The sequence below is a fragment of the Heterodontus francisci genome, chromosome 24 (assembly GCF_036365525.1).
Source record: "Heterodontus francisci isolate sHetFra1 chromosome 24, sHetFra1.hap1, whole genome shotgun sequence".
In the NCBI taxonomy this organism is placed as follows: domain Eukaryota; kingdom Metazoa; phylum Chordata; class Chondrichthyes; order Heterodontiformes; family Heterodontidae; genus Heterodontus; species Heterodontus francisci.
This window is the reverse complement of record NC_090394.1, coordinates 75,650,281-75,670,586: the sequence shown is the minus strand read 5'-3', so window position 1 is coordinate 75,670,586 and position 20,306 is coordinate 75,650,281. Positions and strand designations below refer to the sequence as shown.

At 43.0% G+C, this 20,306-nt stretch overlaps 1 protein-coding gene across 7 annotated transcripts in view; it reads right to left on the bottom strand.

Moving 5' to 3' along the window:
• Positions 1–20,306, bottom strand: part of capn15 (calpain 15) — a 289,848-nt gene that overhangs the window by 176,846 nt on the left and 92,696 nt on the right. The window contains exons 1-2 of one of the 7 annotated variants that reach the window (XM_068056651.1): positions 1,891–2,070; positions 719–828 (exon numbers count right to left, since the gene is read on the bottom strand). The exons of the other annotated variants lie outside the window; for them this stretch is intronic. The gene's annotated coding sequence lies outside the window, so the exon portion shown is untranslated. Of the gene's footprint in view, positions 1–718; positions 829–1,890; positions 2,071–20,306 lie in introns of those variants that run through there. 7 annotated transcript variants of the gene reach the window in all.

Sequence of the window (20,306 nt, the reverse complement as noted above, 5' to 3'; positions counted from 1 at the left end):
TATATTATTTCCTCTTCAAAGAATTCATAGACTCTGCTTCAGTGATGGACTGTGGTAGATTATTCCACATTCCAACCAAATGCTGTCGAAAAACATTTTTCTAACCTCCTCCTTAATTCTCTTTTTCTCAATTTGTGTCCTCTTGTTACAATTAAAAGAATCACTATTTATCTCACCATAACCTTTCACAATCTTGAAGAACATCGTCAGGTCTTGTGGGAGAGAAAGTTCCAATCTCTCAAGTTCTTTCATGACTGTAGCCCCCAGGAGCATTTAACTTGATCGATGTGGTATCTTTTTCATTGCTTTTATATCTTTCCTATAATAGGACGTCTAAATTTGTACACAAGGATCCAGCTGCTGCTAATAAAAGACCTGATCAGGTTCAACATTTCTCCCTCTTTGTGCATTTTATGCTTCTGGATACAAAACCAATGATACTTTTATGGTCTTAATTGCTCATATAGTCATCTTAAATGAGCTGTATCTACACCCCAAGGTCCCCCTGTTCTTCTACTCAATGTCAAATCTTACTGTTAAAAGGTATATTTCCTTTTCCTATCCTTTTCTAGAATATTCCATTCCAAAATGTATTATTTTGCAGATTTCTATATTGAACTACACCTGCCATCTCTCTGCCCACCCTGGACACACTCTCCACCCATCCCCATCGCCCCAAGGGTCAATGACCCTGGCTGAAAGGTCTACAAATACTGACGTCAACTGAAGAGAGGGTCAGGATTAGACAGGGTCGGCAACCTATGGTTCCGAAGCTTCATGTGACTCGAACATCCTTTTCCAGTTGGATAGCATTATGATGTAAAAAGCCTAAAAAATTAAGTCAAGAAAATGACAAATCAAAGAACTAGACAGCAACACAATTTTCCTTATTAAGTTATTCATTTCCTTAAATCAAAAATTTAATTTCAATGCTATTGAGCTTCAAAATAGAATTTTTAGGGATTATTTTGTAAAATATATGGTAATTGTGGTCTTAAAAAGATAAATTAATAGTTCAAACCGCCTTCAACAGGGCAGTCTCCTAGATGTTTACATTCATGATTCAATTCATAGATGTTAAAGAATTCAGCATTCACAATTATTTAATGCTAGAATTTAATAAATTATATAAATAATATTGGGAGAAATATCATACACAAGCAATTTGTCACACTTGCCGAGATGACTAGAATTTGTTTTGCTGCCAAGCCAAACAGGACTTGCGAGTGATATGGGTGAAATATTTCATGTTGACAAAAAAAATTGAATTCTCCCTGACAATTGTTAGCTTTGCTGAAAAATATCCACTGAGAAGTGAAAGAAAACATGCCGTTATGATTCTCCAGGAAAAAGATGATAAAACCGAAGGCAAATTTAAGATTTGGGTAGCATCAAGATTCAACTGTGAAAACAAAAGTAATTTTTTTAACCTATTCCTGAGCTGCAGAAACTGGATTTTTACCTGCCCTATCTACAAGATTGAAATTACATGAAATTCAGTGGTCATTCTTATAAGTAACAGACAGAGGTTAAAGCAAATTACTTTTCACATCATCAAATAATTGCATAATGCTCCTTAGATTCGCAATAAACTATTTTTTCCTCTTAAGGTATGCTGATGCCTTTACTCCATTCTTTAATTTTCGTCGTCTTGAGGCTCCCAATAGTTTTTGTTTAAGGCAATTTTTTATTAAATGGCTATTTGGGTAAAATAGGTTGCCGACCCCTGGGCTTGCCACCCAGCAGTAGAATGGCCTGCCAACACACGAAGGATAGGCACATGGGGTGAGGCACAGGAAAGTCCAGATGGACGTGAGAAATTACAATCTTAGAAGAGACGAGGCAAAAACCGCAAGGGGGCAAGTCAATTAAAATAAGGTTGCTGCTTACTGGAACATGAAGTAATAATTGCAGGCTCCAAATCAGAGTCATCACTGAGCAAGCTCTGCAGGCGAGAGCACAAAGCCTTCCAAATATTGGAGGTCTCATCGTGGCAGCAAGGCAAATATTCCAGGTTTAGGTTGCTGTTAGAATGAAATGGCCTGTAGCAGGAGGGATTGGGCGGGGCCACTGGAAGAGGAGGAGAGCAAGGAGACTGCGATTCAGAACTCACCTGTAATAAACAAAACCAAAGGGTTGAACACTTCATTAAATCTGTAATCAGGTCTCCACTGTATTGGGCTACAATATGTAGACATCCATCTCGGAGGAGCACAAGATCTGTTTGAGCTTTTAAAACATACACATTCATCTTTCACCTGACGTCTTCAAAATTGATTTTCTATCTGCAAGGAGGGAAATGTGCAGTTCCACAGAATATTTAATGTGAAATCACTGCTGGAACAAAACAAAACTGGAACTTAATTTTACATTTGATGCAGTAATAGTACTGTGGGCTTTCTATGGATTACCTGGAACAGAAATAACCAAAGGCCCCAAGACAGGGGGATTTCTTTTTAAATATCTTCAACACACTCTGAACATTTTATTGGCACTTTTATTGAGGTTAACTGACCAGCTGTGCAGAGATGCAGAAACTGAAGACAGGCCTGTCCAGGTGCTGAGAAAGCATACATATAATTCTTCCCAAAGTTTCACACAGCTTTGCTGCTGTGGTTATTTCACTTCACAGACAGCGGATCTGCATAGTGAACAATGCAGCACCCATTTACAAAGCAAGAGAACTCTCCCTTCAGCAGATTCTAGAATCATGGAAAGATACAGCAAAGCAGAGGACATTCAGCCCATCATGCCTGCGCCGGCTCTTTGATCTCTCACTGTAATATAATCCAACAAAAATCACAGACATTCCTGAACTTCAAGATTCCAAAAGTAAATTATGGCAACCTCCATTTCACAAAGAGTCCTAAAGAAAAACACACAATGGTGTAATCACACCAGGAGAATCCTATCTAGCATTACCAAAAATACACTTTAATTTCTCACTCCTTACACTGTGGGATTGTAAACACACTCCAAACCTACTGACATAGACCACAGGTATTTGTCAACAGGAGCCACACTTCTACGGGGAAAGGAAAGACAGGGCCCCAGAGATTTCACCTTCTCCCCGCCTTGTTTCAACACAACGCTCCAAACAGCAGCCTTACTCAGAAGTACCCGAGTTCAGAATGCATAAACCTGTTGGAGATTTCCCATCAGGTCATCCTTTCAATCACCATAATTAATTATTTGATTTGATTTTTTCCCTTGTTGCATGGTCCCAAAGGGCAGTAATTATCTGCTGAAACTCAAGAGGCTGGCTCAGCAGAGAAAAAGATCAATGTCTGAATGGAGTGTTTCTTAAACTATCTGACTGTAGTAACAGCCCATCACTCATGAAGCAAAAACACTCATGCAAATAACCAGTGTTCATTTGTCCAAGTTTCGACAAATTTTAGAAGAACAACTGCAGGAAAATGCACGCTCCAAGATTGATACTTTGGTTTACTGACAACCTTATGTAGTCTGGTTCCCGCACGCTCAGCTTCTCCTCAGTCTTTTCCAAGTTCTGAGCAATCCAACCTTCGCATTCTTCCTCTGCCCCACATCTTCAGTGCTGAATTTTAAGAGTAACTACACTGTCCTTTACCCCAGCTCTTTTCCCAGGATCACAAAGACCTACCATTCGTCATTCTGCCCCTTCTAACTCCAGGTTTTCCAAATCAAGCTTGATGTCACTTAATCATTACTTCCTGATTCATCCAGTCATCCCTTTTACTCTTTCACAACTTGATTGGGGTCCTCCACTATGGCCCTTAGCCTCTCATCTTGGTTCTTCCTTACGATAAGGAAATTTAGCACCACAATTACCAAATAGAGAAGCAAGGACTCACTGAAATAAATGATGAGCAGCAATTAACAGCCAGTGCATTGCCTTTATGCCCTGGCATTTACAATAGCTCAGCATTAAAAAAAAAAACTTTTTTTTTCAATAAAGGTGCTTCCCTAATGACTGAACTACATAAGTATAACAGGTAATGGGGAACTTAGCTACACAGGGCAGCAAAGTACCTGATTTGATCCGCAGTCCCAGATGAGTTAACTGTTTCCAGCTGGACAGTTATAGAGGAACTATAATTCCATAGATTAGGCTTGTATTCCCACAAATATAGAAGATTACTTGGTAATCTCATTGAGATGTTTACTATAATTAGGGTAGAGAGTGCAAAAGTATTTCCTCTGGTGGAAAAGTCCAGAACAAGGGAGTGACCTCTTCCATCTAGAAGGACAAGGGCAGCAGATGCATGGGAACACCATCACCTGCAAGTTCCCCTCCAAGTCACACACCATCCTGACTTGGAACTATATCACCGTTCTTTCACTGTCGCTGGGTCAAAATCCTGGAACTCCCTTCCTAACAGCACTGTGGGTGTACCTACCTCACATGGACTGCAGCGGTTCAAGAAGGCAGCTCACCACCATCTTCTCAAGGGCAATTAGGGACGGGCAATATATGCTGGCCTGGCCAGTGACACTCACATCCCGTGAAAGAATTTAAAAAAAATTTAGAGTTGGGTTGCTCAAGGTGATGTCAGAAAGCACTTCTTCACACAAAGGGTAATGGAAATCTGAAACTCTCTCCCGTAAAATGCTGTTGAGCTGCAGGTCAGTTGAAAATTTCAAAACTGAAATTGATAGATTATGATTCAACAAGGGTATTAAAGGATATGGAACCATGGCAGGTAGATAGAGTTAAGATGGACATCAGCCATGATCTAACTGAATGGAGGAATGAAAACAGAAAGCGCTGGAAATACTCAGCAGGTCTGCCGGCATCTGTGGAATGAGAAACAGAGTTAACGTTTCAAGTCTGTGACCTTTCACCAGAACAGTTCTGATGAAAGGTCACAGGCTTGAAACGTTAACTCTGTTTCTCTCTCTCTCTCCACAGATGCTGCCAGAGCTCCTGAGTATTTACAGCTCTTGGCTTTATTTCAGATTTCCAGCATTTGCAGAATTTTGCTTTTAATTGAATGGTGGAACAGGTTTGAGGGGCTGAATGGCCTCCTCCTGTTCCTATAGTTTTCCTATGTCTTAGCATCCTCACGTTGAGGAAAGCAGGATCAGTGGAGGAAAGGTTTGGCTCCGGTTCCCGTCTACTGCAAAGTGAATTATGCCCTTGAACAGTTTAAACAGCTCGACAGCCATCATGATCTGGACTGTCTCAGTGCAAGAAAGCAATGAGCACCCATGGAACTGTTCCGCAGCAAGAATCACTGCCCCTGCCTGAAGAAGGGGTGATATTTAGGATGCGATGTGATCATTCTGTTTTGCATTAGGCAGCCACAGATCTGCCTGTGAATGCCGGAAGCCAGCGAGCGTGGATGTGTCAGAAAACAAATCATCATTCATTAAGAACAGACGGAGAGGTCGTTCAAAAAATAATCCTGTCGACATAGCACTTATATAATCAGAGATGTCATCTTCTAATCCCAGCCTCGACAGTTACTCATTATAACCACAAACAAGTGCAGCGTGAATTAAAAATAAAACAAGCCCTTTGACAGTAACTACTTCCTTTACCCCATATTCCTTTTCCGAGCTTTATTGGCAGGAAATTTAAAGTGTCTTCTAAAACTTCCACAATGGACCCAAACCGAGATGATTTTTCAAAATGTCCTGTGTGAAGGAACAATTCTCCTCTCTCTCCCCCACCACCGCATTATTTTGCTTCAATCCTTTTCTCCAAGGCAGCAGCCAATTACAACCAATACAGAGTAGAAGAGTAACAAACAAATTTATGGCACAGGAGGAGGCCATTCAGCCCATCACGTCAGTGCAGCTGAAAAAGCGCTATTCAACCAAATCCCACTTTCCACCTCTTGGCCCATAGCACTGTAGGTTGCAGCAATTCAAGTGCATATCCAAGTCTTGTTTAAATACAATAGGGATTTCTGCCTCTACTACCCTTTCAGACAGTGAGTTCCAGACCCACACCACCCTCTAGGTGAAAAACCATTCTCCTCAACTCCCCTCTAATCCTTCACCCATTACTTTAAATCTCTGCCCCTAGTTATTGACCACTCTGCTAAGGGAAATAGCTCTTTCCTACGCACTCTCTCTCGGCCCCTCATGATTTTATACACCTCAATTAAATCTCCCTTCTGTCACCTGGGTTCCAGCCTATCCAATCTTTCCTCATAGCTAAAATTCTCCATTCCTGGCAATATCCTCGTAAATCCACTCTGGATTGTCCAGGGAGATCACATCCTTCCTGTAATGCATTGAGCAGAACTGTGTGCAGCACTCTAGCTGTGGTCTAGCTAGCATTTTATACAGTTCTAGCTAACCTCCCTGCTCTTATACTCTATGCCTCAGCTAATAAAAGGAAAGCATCCCATATACCTTCTGAACTGCCTTATCTACCTCTCCTGCTACCTCCAGGAATCTGTGGACATGCACTCCAAGGTTCCTCTGTTCCTCTACACTTCTCCATATCCTACCATTTATTGCGTATTCCCTTGCCTTGTTTGTCCTCCCCAAATGTAGTACCTCACTCTCTTCCAGATTCAACTCCATTTGCCACCTTTCTGTTCACCTGACCAGTCCATTGATACCTTCTTGCAGTCTACAGCTTTCTTCTTCACTATCAACTACATGGCTAATTTTTGTATCATTTGCAAGCTTCTTAATCATGCTCCCTACATTTAAATTTAAATCATTGATATAAACCACAGAAAGCAAGGGACCTATAGAACCCCACTGGAAACAGCCTTCCATGCACAAAAACACCCACTGACCTTTGTTTGGTGCCTCAGCCAATTTTGGATCTAACTTTCCACTTTACCTTGGATCCTGTGGACACTTTTTTCTGACCAGTCTGCCATGTGGGACCTTATCAAAAGCCTTGCTAAAATCTACGTAGACTACATCAAGGCAACTCTTATTGGCCCTTCTTGATAACACCTCAAAAATTAAATCAAGTTAGTCAGACATGACCTGCCCTTAACAAATCCATGCTGACTGTCCTTGATGAATCCATGCCTTTCTAAATTATAATTTATATTATCCCTTAGAATATTTTTCCAATAATTTGCCTACACAGAAGTTAGGCTGTCTGGCCCATAATTACTCCATCTAAGCCTTCCTCCTTTTTTTTTAACAATTACACGTTAGCAGTCCTCCAGTTCCACGCCTGTAGCCAGAAAGGATTGGAAAATGACGGTCAGAGTTGTTAACGTTCTGATGAAGGGTCACTGACCTGAAACGTTAACTCTGCTTCTCTCTCCACAGATGCCGCTTGACCTGCTGAGTAAGTCCAGCACTTTCAGCTTTTATTTCAGATTTCCAGCATCTGCAGTATTTTGCTTTTATTTATATTATTGTTAATTGTGTATCAATTGTTTGATTATATGCAGGTGGAGGGCGTTAATTGAAATCTTACTTGAGCGCTTGTAAGCAGACACTTACTGAGACTGGTGGAGTGTTTGAGTAAAGAGCTACATGTTTGTAATCCTTTTATTCTGTATAATAAATATGAAACTGAGTAAAGATAGGCTCCAGCATTATCCTTCCACAACAAGCTTTCTGGAATTTAACAAGAGTCTACAGTATTTCCTCCCTAGTTTTTCTTATCATTCTGGGATGATTTCATCCAGGCCTGATGATTTATCCACTTTTAAAGATGCTAAATCTTAATATTTTGTCTTGCACAATGTTCAAAACATTTAATAATTCACACTCCTCCTCTTTAAATGCAATACCTGCATCATTCCATTCTTTTGTGAAAATAGATGCAAAGAATTCTTTAAGAACCACGTCCACTTCTGCCTCCACACACAAGTTACCATTGCTGTCCCTTATCGGCCCTACACTTTCTTTAGTTATCCTTTTGCTCATGTGTTTATAAAAACATCTTCGGATTTTCCTTGATTTTATTTGCCAATTTTTTCATTTGCTTTCCTAATTTCCCTTTTTATTTCATCCCTGCATTTTCTATACTCCTGTTGGCTTTCTGCAGTATTAAGCGCAAGGTATCTGACATCTGACTTAAGCTTCCTTTTTTTGCCTTATCCTATTCCGTACGCTCTTTGACATTTGGTTGGTGGCGGGGGTGGTTGTGGTCTAGATTTGGGAGTCCCACCATTTTTCTTTGTGGGAACATATTTCTTCTGAAACTTCCCGGGTCAGTCCCGCTGCAATCCTGACAGTTCTAAAAGTGTGAAGGAACAGAGGGACGTGGGGGTCAATGTGCATAGATCTTTGAAGGTGGCAGGACATATTGAGAGAGTGATTAGTAAAGCATATGGGATCTTGCACTTCATAAATAGAGGGATTGAGTACAGGGACGTTATGCTGAACCTTTATAAAGCTCTGGTTAGGCCCCAACTGGAGTATTGCGTCCAGTTCTGGTCACCACACTTCAGGAAGGATGTGAGGGTCCTTGAGAGAGTTCAGAGATTTACCAGAATGGTTTCAGGGATGGAGGGTTTTAGTTACAAGGTTAGGTTAGAAAAGCTGGGGTTGTTCTCCTTAGAACAGAGGAGATTGAGGGGAGATTTAATACAAGTGTACAAGGTTATGACAGGCTTAGGTAAGTTAGACAAGGAAAAACTGTTTCCATTAACAAATAGTGCAAGGATTAGGGAACACAGTTTGAAGGTTTTGGGCAAAAGATGCAGGGGCAACTTTTTTATGCAGCGGGTGGTAATGACCTGGAACTCGCTGCCCTCAAGGGGGGTGGGAGACAATAAATGACTTCAAGAGGAAGTTGGATGGCCACCTAAGAGAAATAGACTTGCAGGACTATGGAGATCGAACGGGGAAGTGGGATTGACTGGATAGCTCCATGGAGAGCCGACACGGGCTCAATGGGCCGAATAGCCTCCTTCTGTGCCATAAATGACTGCTGGCTACGACCAGTGCGGGGCTGCTGATCAAACCAGCAGTCGTTGCTGAGGTGATTCTAGGTAACGCTCGGATGTACACATCTCCCAGCTACTGTATTTTAACACCACTGGAGGGAGGCGAGAGAAAAGGACAAATCCTGGTGCTTCTTGTTGATTTCCATCCCAGCTTTTAAAACAACAGGCAGGGAGAATCTGCACCACTTCGCTCTCTCTCTCTCCATTGTTACATGGGGACAGCGACACACCGATTGTTGGCAGCCACACGTGGGTCACATGCACTAACTCTCCACACGCCCCACGTGCACCAGGCTCTGCCCATAAATCAATGTGACAATCATATTGCACACAGCAGGATTCTACAAACTACAATGACTTTTAAAAACTGCAGTTAGCAGCCCCCTCCCTGAAACTACTTGCAGAGCAGAGATTAGAAGATCCACACCTGGTTCTAAACAGAGAACCTTACACCTTACTCCAGGTACCTTGTATCAGATGGATCAAAAATTGTTATACCCAAATTTTACAGTAAGGTTTTAAAATATCTAATTAACCAACTGTCATCCACAGGTTCCGAACAATAGTTTGACGCATCCTTTAAACTGACCAAACAGTTCGGGCAAACAAAAACTGTATTATTATAATAGATGTGCCATTCAGAATGTGCTGCTGAAGAGGTGCTTCCTGACATCAGAGTCCCAGGGATAACCTACTGTATGCACCATTGCATCAGTAGATATTTGATCCAATGTCACAGTTTATTTTATAAATACTTTCTTCAGGTTTTCATACATTTATTAGAAGAACTGTCAGCAGTTAGCTCAGATGGTGCGTGGTGCTAATAATGCCAAAGTCGCAGGTTCAATCCCTGTACTGGACTGTGTGGCTATTCAGTCTCAAAGCCTGCGAATACCTTACCCCAGTTTAGTTCCAGCAGCATGGTAGCTTAGTGGTAATGCTACTGGCCTAGTAATCCAGAGGCTCGGGACTAACGCTCTAGTGACATGAGTACAAATCCCACTCTGACAGCTGGAGGAATTTAAATTCAACTAAGTCATTGCTAATGAACTCATCATGTCTTATGTACTGTACAGAATTCAAATTCAAACTCAAACCTTCTAGTCCAAGCCTCCCATCCGAATAAAGAGGTGAGCTCCTTCTGCAGCACAATCATCTGGTTAAAGCCCTGCTCCTTCGCACGATTCCTCATCTACACCCCCAACTATTAATCTCCTTTATGTAATCAGCAGTATAGCAAGCTGCATAAAATCTTCAGTACCTGGGGATTGGTGTTTACCCAACAAATAATTACATTTACAGTTGTTCTTCCACAGGGAGGAGGGAAATTAAAGGAAGATCATCAGATATTGCTTCTGGATGCCACCTAGCAGTCTATTTCAATGAAGACGGGAGAGAAAGACAAAGAGTAAGAACTCGAGAACCACAGTCACCATGCACGCTCAAGTGGAGGAGGAGTGGGTGCAACAGAGAATGAGAGAGATAAAGCCTGCGTAGACATGTGCAGAGTGAGAGAGACAGAGGAGCAAGGGGGAGGTAGGGATGGGGGGGGGGGGGAAAAGAGAGAGAACACACAAGAAAGAGGGGAAGAGACGGCATGGGGAGGAGTGTGCAAGCAGCCAAACAGAACAGAGGCAGACACAGAAAGGGACACAGCAAGTGGAAAGTATGAGCGAGTCAGAGAGGGGCAGATGAGGGCATGAGGCAAACAGTGAAAACACTGAAAATCAGAGGAGCAGAGAAAAGAAACAAAAAAAAAGTCAAAAAGAAATAAAGCAAAAAAAATGAGCAAACACAAGTACAGAGGCAGAAACATAAATAAGATAGCTTCCTGAATAGTCGCTGGAGAAATTGCTCCTGAGGCACTATAAATAAATAGGGCTTCAGTATTGGATTATATTCAAAACATTGACTTCTTATATTACCTTTGGGAGTTCCAATATTATGTAGATCCATCAGAAAGAGGTGGCAATATTATATGGAGGCACACAGAATGAACACAGGCACCAGTGACAATGCTCACAAAAATCTCCAGTTTCAGATTTAGATTTAGAGATACAGCACTGAAACAGGCCCTTCAGCCCACCGAGTCTGTGCCGACCATCAACCACCCATTTATAGTAATCCTACCCTAATCCCATATTCCTACCACATCCGCACCTGCCCCTATATTCCCCTACCACCTACCTATACTAGGGGCAATTTATAATGGCCAATTTACCTATCAACCTGCAAGTCTTTTGGCTGTGGGAGGAAACCGGAGCACCCGGAGGAAACCCACGCAGACACGGAGAACTTGCAAACTCCACACAGGCAGTACCCAGAATTGAACCCGGGTCGCTGGAGCTGTGAGGCTGCGGTGCTAACCACTGTGCCGCCCAGTTTCTGGGTAAACTGCATCACAATTCAGACTGAATTGTACCTCTTTATGCAAAGAAAACCACATGAAGAAAAGGAAACAGCAGTCCTTTTGTCCACATCCATACTACAAATAGATTTGTTTGGAATGGGGGGGTTGAGAGGGGAGAGAGAAAATGAAGAACTGTTGGATCTGAATAATAATATTAAAGATTCTAGCTCCTGAAGGGAAATAAACAGATGCATTAAGTACAGAATTGTTGAGCTGTTCCATTACTGATGAGAGATACAAAGAGCATGTTGTGTAAATACACTATTGCTGTCCAGTGGCAGAAATCAAACACTCCCTTCAGAACCACACTAACTGACACATGATGGGACATTAATCTGAGGCCCTATTTCCTTGCTCCATTGCTTCAGATGGATGCTTCTGATCCCAGGCCTCTATTTGAAGAGCACAGAGAATTCTCCCAATGTGCTTGACCAAAGTTCCCCCTCCAATCTCAAGCAAAAAATAAAACTTACCTGGTCATCAGATTGCTGCTTGTGTGATCCTGCTGTACATAAAATGGCTACCACTCTTGCCCACATAAAAGTCAGTCACTGCACATTTTTGGTTGGGGGAAGAGGTAGAGGAGCTTTCTCTCCTTCCACCCCCACCCAAACTACATTAATGCTCGAAAACAAACCCCTGGAGCCATCAATGTCGGTGGAAAGCCATCAGCAGTAGGAACCATGGCTCTCTCTCCTCATTCCTAGTCCAGAGGCACTGAGGCCAGTTGTGGCACATTTACTTCCACCCATGCCAAGGTGAAGGAACTCAGCACAGGTCACTTTACCAGTCTCACTTGCTACAAAGACACACTCAACTGATGTCACCCTACCAAACCTCACGAACACAGCTCCATCGGTTCAGTACAGAGGCAAGTTTTCCAATTGTACTTTTTTTTTTGAGAGAAATCCACAAGTCTGAAAAATCCAGAGCAATTTCACACACCCATCACCATCATTCATCATCTTGTAGTAAAGCTGACTGCTTTTATCCAGCAGCTTCCTTAATCCGGCAGAAATTGGTTTAGACAGGATCAAGCACATCAATCTCCAATGCTGCAGCAAGAGCCATTGTGGGAGAAATATTCTGGGCTTTTATCAGGTATTTTCCCTGTCACAATTCTTCAATATTGGTAATATTCAGAATATATTTCTATAAATAATCAGATCAAGGTTTACAGATGCAATATACAAAAAATTGCTGCACTTTCGTTTTAAACCAATTTTGTCACTTCCTCTTCAAATTGCTCACTCCTTACTGGGGTACAATTCTTTAAGCACTGTCCAGATCCCAAGCAGTCATTCTTCTTGCAACTGAATCAATAGACTATTCATCCATGGGGATATCACAATTGCTGACAAATCCTGTCCACACGTTGATAGATACACAGAGAGACATAACTTTCTAGCAAGAGCCGGTGGAAAGCCATCAGCAGTAGGAACCATGGCTCTCTCTCCTCATCCCTAGTCCAGGGGCACTGAGGCCAGTTGAGGCACATTTACTTACAAGGTGAAGGAACTCAGCACAGGTCAGTGCTCAAATTTGAGCTCTTTCTGGTCTATAGAGCTCTGTTCAACAATGGGCCTGGAATTAGCCATCAAATCGCAAGAGAAAGAATCTATTAAAGAAAGGAACTAAATCAGATAACTATTTTCCTGCCAGAAATGCATGTCGGATAGGAGCAGGATCTGCTTGGCTGCGATACTTGCCATCCCATACACACTGGAAAACTGGAAGAGTCTGATAGCACTGACCACCAGGGTTGACACATGACTAATGGTCTCAGGTCAGATACCATCAGCCAGTCAGTGCCTGTGGAATCAAACCTGGAGAGGAGTGAATATCTCTGGGGAAGCAGGGGAGAAAACTGGCTGGAAACAAGAGTTCATCATTAAACCAAGTCCTTATGATGAACAAGTCCTCCCACGCTGCACTAGCATACTGCAGTAACACTGCAATGGGTTCACTAGGATAGCAAATTAAGGATTTTCTTCAGATAAGTTAGTAAAATAATTTAGTAAAAGGCTAACAGTTGAGTTTTGTTTCTGTGTCAGACATCACAGAGTGTCAGGGCTAGGGTTCATGTCCCATGTTCCCCAGACAGCAAGTTCCTCAACCCAGATAGGTTGTCAGAAGGGGAGGATAACACGGGCCCAGATCTGATGAATGTCAATCTCCTGTAATTTCTAGTAGCACTAGGAGAAGTCATGGACCAACTCAGCAGCTTACAGGAGGGGACAGCGGTGGGGAAAAGAGAGGGCCAAGAAAATTTCACCCAAAATTTCAGTAATGATTGATCAGAGTAGTCTAACAATACATACTATGCACACAGGCTGGAGTGTATATTATAGAAACACAAACTGAAGCCTTAGTGGCACAGTATATTGGACATGTTATGCCACAACACTAGTAAATGAATATCAAAACATTCTCCCAAATTCAAAGCTAGATGAACACAATATGCAGGTAAATGAAAAAGAGCAAAATCAGACCACTCAAGCCTTCTGAGCAGTTTATCATATTGTACCACAGGTTTACATGCATCACCACCTAATGTGATCTTTCAGTGGTCTGCAATTACAATGGAAAGCTGAGTGGGGTCCACTGTGTGTACGTATTGGATACATGGCACCATAAGGGACCCTCATGAATAGAAATTACAACACGGAAAGGGGCCATTCAACCTAACCAGTCCACAGTGTCTTTATCCTGTTAGTCACATTTACCCACCTTGTTGCCACATCCCTTCATCTACTTGTCCAATCTAAGATTGAGTGTTGATATACTTTCTGCCTCAACCACTCAGCCTGGAAGTGAATTCCACAGCCTCCCAACTATGTGTAAAGTTTCTCCTACCCTCTGCTCTGAATTCCGTACCTTTAATCTTGTATTAAAGTCCCTCATTCTCAACCCAATTAGAAACAGTCTACTTCTACCTAAACTGACACATCCTATTTAAATACCAACATATCAGCCCATATCCTGCAATGTTCAAAAGAAAAAAAACAAATTTCAAGGCTGTCTTGATCTTTGTAATCCCTCATAGCAGGCAGTGTCCTAGTGCTCATTAAAATATACACTCCAACAACTGATAGATACCCAAAGGTTTTGTAAATGCACATTATTTCACCTCACTTGATTTCAATTGCTTTCATAAACACATACACCTCAATTATAGAACAAACAGCAAAATATTTCTCGGAGATCTTTAACAAGGGGATTCTCACTGGTGATGAGTAGCTGCAGTAATTAGTGCCATGTTAATATGAGGTACCTGTCATTACTAGCTGAGCAGAGGGATTCTGAAATAATACCTTTCCCCCTGCACTTCATAGTACAAACTGTCAACTGCTCAACCTGAAGATCCTGCAGTAAACAAGTCGGCACCTTGGATCATTGTCTCCGAGAGAGAAACATTAAATCATTCTTCCGACCCACTCACTTACAATTCAGCCCTAGCTTGTCCAAATATGAAATTGTGAAAATGACTCAAATTGACAAAAGGAACAATTTTAAGCAAAAAGAAATGACCAGTGTCAAATATATTGAACGAATTCTGTGTGAAGCACATGACCCTATGACATAGACTCTAAAAACAAACACTATGTATAATTAATAAAGGATTTCATTTTAACCAACAAAAAGTAGAAATTATTTTTTTTTTTAAATTCATTCATGGGATATGGGCATCGTTGGCCAGGCCAGCATTTATTGCCCATCCCTAATTGCCCTTGAGAAGGTGGTGGTGAGCTGCCTTCTTGAACTGCTGCAGTCTATGTGAGGTAGGTACACCCACAGTGCTGTTAGGAAGGGAGTTCCAGGATTGTGATCCAGCGACAGTGAAGGAACAGTGATATAGTTCCAAGTCAGGATAGTGTCTGACTTGGAGGGGAACTTGCAGGTGGTGGTGTTCCCATGCATTTGCTGCCCTTGTCCTTCCAGTTGGTAGAGATTGCAGGTTTGGAAGGTGCTGTCTAAGGAGCCTTGGTGCATTGCTTAATGTAACAATGCACAAATCAAAGAAGTTTCTACTCTCAGTCTCAGCAATCATTCTAAATTTGCCCTTTCATTGCAGCAGCTTATTCGGGAGCAGAGAGTGCGAGCGAGTGATCAGCTGGGAAGGTCAGTTTCAAAGTAAACTTAATTTCCTTTTGTTTTCGGCGGAGACCAGGGGGCTGCTGGGTAAGTAAAACCCTATATATTTGGGCCGTTTCTGAACCCAAGACACTACACGGGTAGTGTCTCCCACCCGCCCTCCTCCTCTAACCAAAAAAAAAGGACTCGGTGGTGTGTAGATAAGGTAAGGCTTTTTCTATTTCTCTTTTTTTTTATCGTGTGACTGGTAAAAACTTTTCGCTCCTTTTTCATTTAACTAAGTTAAGCTTAAGATTAAAAATGGCAGGAGATCTCAGACCCGTGTCATGCTCCTCTTGCTCAATGTGGGAGCTCAGGGACACGGCTGATGTCCTTGACTCCTTCACGTGCAGGAATTGTGTCCAGCTGCAGCTCTTGTTAGACCGCATGACGGCTCTGGAGCTGCGGATGGACTCACTTTGGAGCATGCGCGATGCTGAGGAGGTCAGCACGGATAGCACGTTTAGCGAATTGGTCACACCGCAGATTAAGATTGCTGAGGGAGAAAGGGAATGAGTGACGAAAAGGCAGTGAAAGAGCAGGAAGGCAGCGCAGGAGTCCCCTGTGGTCATCTCCCTCCACAACAGGTATACCATTTTGGATACTGTTGAGGGAGATGGCTCACCAGGGGAAGGCAGCAGTAGCCAGGTTCATGGCACCGTGGCTGGCTCTGCTGTTCGGAAGGACGGGAAAAAGAGTGGAAGGGCTATAGTCATTGGGGATTCGATTGTAAGGGGAGTAGATAGGTGGCTCTGTGGTCGAAAACGAGACTCCCGAATGGTATGTTGCCTCCCAGGTGCACGGGTCAGGGATGTCTCAGATCGGCTGCAGAACATTCTGAAGGGGGAGGGTGAACAGCCAGTTGTCGTTGTGCACATAGGCACCAATGATATAGGTAAAAAAACGGGATGAGGTCCTACAAGCAGAATTTAGGGAGTTAGGAGCCAAGTTAAAAAGTAGGACCTCAGAGATAGTAATCTCAGGATTGCTACCAGTGCCACGTGATAGTCAGAGTAGAAATGAAAGAATAGTCAGGATGAATGCGTGGCTTGAGAGATGGTGCAGGAAGGAGGGGTTCAGATTTTTGGGGCATTGGGACTGGTTCTGGGGGAGGTGGGACTATTACAAATTGGACGGTCTACATCAGGGCCGGACTGGAACCAATGTCCTTGGGAGTGCTTTTGCTAATGCTGTTGGGGAGGGTTTAAACTAATGTGGCAGGGGGATGGGAACCAAATGAGGAGGTCAGTGGACAGTAAGGAGGTAGTAACGAAAGCCTGTAAGGAACTAGATAATGAAGTCAGCGTGACTAAGGGGAAGAGTAGGCAGGGAGCAGATGATGAAAGCAAAGGGGCTGGTGGTCTGAGGTGCATTTGTTTTAATGCAAGAAGTGCAGTAGGTAAGGCAGATGAACGTAGGGCTTGGATTAGTACCTGGGAGTATGATGTTATTGCTATTACTGAGGCTTGGTTGAGGGAAGGGCATGATTGGCAACTAAATATCCCAGGATACCGATGCTTCAGGCGGGATAGAGAGGGAGGTAAAAGGGGTGGAGGAGTTGCATTACTGGTCAAAGAGAATATCACAGCTGTGCTGAAGGAGGGCACTATGGAGGACTCGAGCTGTGAGGCAATATGGGCAGAACTCAAAAATAGGAAGGGTGCGGTAACAATGTTGGGGCTGTACTACAGGCCTCCCAACAGCGAGCGTGAGATAGAGGTACAAATATGTAAACAGATTATGGAAAGATGTAGGAGCAACAGGGTGGTGGTGATAGGAGATTTTAATTTTCCCAACATTGACTGGGATTCACTTAGTGTTAGAGATCTAGATGGAGCAGAATTTGTCAGGAGCATCCAGGAGGATTTTCTAGAGCAGTATGTAAATAGTCCAACTCGGGAAGGGGCCATACTGGACCTGGTGTTGGGGAATGAGCCCGGCCAGGTGGTTGAAGTTTCAGTAGGGGACTACTTTGGGAATAGTGATCACAATTCCGTAAGCTTTAAAATACTCATGGACAAAGACGAGAGTGGTCCTAAAGGAAGAGTGCTAAATTGGGGGAAGGCCAACTATACCAAAATTCGGCAGGAGCTGGGGAATGTAGATTGGGAGCAGCTGTTTGAAGGTAAATCCACATGTGATATGTGGGAGGCTTTTAAAGAGAGGTTGATTAGCGTGCAGGAGAGACATGTTCCTGTGAAAATGAGGGATAGAAATGGCAAGATTAGGGAACCATGGATGACAGGTGAAATTGTGAGACTAGCTAAGAGGAAAAAGTAAGCATACATAAGGTCTAGGTGGCTGAAGAAAGACGAAGCTTTGAAAGAATATCGGGAATGCAGGACCAATCTGAAACGAGGAATTAAGAGGGCTAAAAGGGTCCATGAAATATCGTTAGCAAACAGGGTTAAGGAAAATCCCAAAGCCTTTTATTCATATATAAGGAGCAAGAGGGTAACTAGAGAAAGGATTGGCCCACTCAAGGACAAAGGAGGAAAGTTATGCGTGGAGTCAGAGAAAATGGGTGAGATTCTAAACGAGTACTTTGCATCGGTATTCACCGAGGAGAGGGACATGAAGGATGTTGAGGTTAGGAACAGATGTTTGATTACTCTAGGTCAAGTCAGCATAAGGAGGGAGGAAGTGTTGGGTATTCTAAAAGGCATTAAAGTGGACAAGTCCCCAGGTCCGGATGGGATCTATCCCAGGTTACTGAGGGAAGCGAGAGAGGAAATAGCTGGGGCCTTAACAGATATCTTTGCAGCATCCTTAAACACGGGTGAGGTCCCGGGGGACTGGAGAATTGCTAATGTTGTCCTCTTGTTTAAGAAGGGTAGCAGGGATAATCCAGGTAATTATAGACCGGTGAGTCTGACGTCAGTGATAGGGAAGCTGCTGGAGAAGTTACTGAGGGATAGGATCTATTCCCATTTGGAAGAAAATGGGCTCATCAGTGATAGGCAACATGGTTTTGTGCAGGGAAGGTCATGTCTTACCAACTTAATAGAATTCTTTGAGGAAGTGACAAAGTTGATTGATGAGGGAAGGGCTGTAGATGTCATATACATGGACTTCAGTAAGGCGTTTGATAAGGTTCCCCATGGTAGGCTGATAGAGAAAATGAAGGCGCAAGGGGTCCCAAGTGTACTAGCTAGATGGATAAAGAACTGGCTGGGCAACAGGAGACAGAGAGTAGCAGTGGAAGGGAGTTTCTCAAAATGGAGACGTGTGACCAGTGGTGTTCCACAGAGATCCGTGCTGGGACCACTGTTGTTTGAGATATACATAAATGATTTGGAGGAAAGTATGGGTGGTCTGATTAGCAAGTTTGCAGACGACACTAAGATTGGTGGAGTAGCAGATACTGAAGGGGACTGTCAGAGAATACAGCAGAATATAGATAGACTGGAGAGTTGGGCAGAGAAATGGCAGATGGAGTTCAATCAGAGCAAATGCGAGGTGATGCATTTTGGAAGATCTAATTCAAGAGTGAACTATACAGTAAATGGAAAAGTCCTGGGGAAAATTGATGTACAGAGAGATTTGGGTGTTCAGGTCCATTGTTCCCTGAAGGTGGCAACGCAGGTCAATAGAGTGGTCAAGAAGGCATACGGCATGCTTTCCTTCATCGGACGGGGTATTGAGTACAAGAGTTGGCAGGTCATGTTACAGTGTATAGGACTTTGGTTCGGCCACATTTGGAATACTGCGTGCAGTTCTGGTCGCCACATTGCCAAAAGGATGTGGATGCTTTGGAGAGGATGCAGAGGAGGTTCACCAGGATGTTGCCTGGTATAGAGGGCGCTAGCTATGAAGAGAGGTTGAGTAGATTAGGATTATTTTCATTAGAAAGACGGAGGTTGAGGGGGGACCTGATTGAGGTGTACAAAATCATGAGAGGTATAGACAGGTTGGATAGCAAGAAGCTTTTTCCCAGAGTGGGGGATTCAATTACTAGGGGTCACGAGTTCAAAGTGAAAGGGGAAAAGTTTAGGGGGGATATGCGTGGAAAGTTCTTTACGCAGAGGGTGGTGGGTGCCTGGAACGCGTTGCCAGCGGAGGTGGTAGACGCGGGCACGATAGCGTCTTTTAAGATGTATCTAGACAGATACATGAATGGGCAGGAAGTAAAGAGATACAGACCCTTAGAAAATAGGCGTCATGTTTAGATAGAGGATCTGGATCGGCGCAGGCTTGGAGGGCCGAAGGGCCTGTTCCTGTGCTGTAATTTTCTTTGTTCTTTGTTCTAAATCCTGGATTGTTTTTAGGATGTGAGACATTAATTTATCGGAAAAACCGATTTTAATGAAGATCTAGATCTGGAGTTGGTGAGCGTCAAATGTCAAAGACAAGAGAGTTTTCATAATCAGCTGGTTATCTTGATCGGAACTTAATGAGGGGTTTTCTATCACAGCACCGAAGAGATTTGAACCATCAAGCAGCAGATGGATATCAATGGGTAGATGAAGAAGTTGAGTGGTTTGCCGAGGTCTGCTGACAGTCCACTGCCACCATTCACCATCAACTGTGACTGAAGCTTCTAAAATAGCTTCCACAATAGAATGCACCAGTTCAATCTGAGGCAACTCGACAGAGAAAACACATCTGTTCCTGGGTTCGTCCAGCACACGTCGGTCTGCTGATTGAGTGTGAAGGCATCAATGTGCCTACAATATTAAAGGAGCACCACACTGATCATGATTCAAATCCTACCACTTACTCCTCTTCCTCAGTGAAAGGTGCCGTTCGGGATTCACATGCTACTGTTATGGCTGGCAACATTCTAGCCTAAAACTGAGTGCATGTCACCCATGAGTTTATCAAAATCTTGCATCTTGTATTATCCTCAAGATCATTGGCAAAAGAACCAGAGGGGAGATGAGCAGGAATTTGCT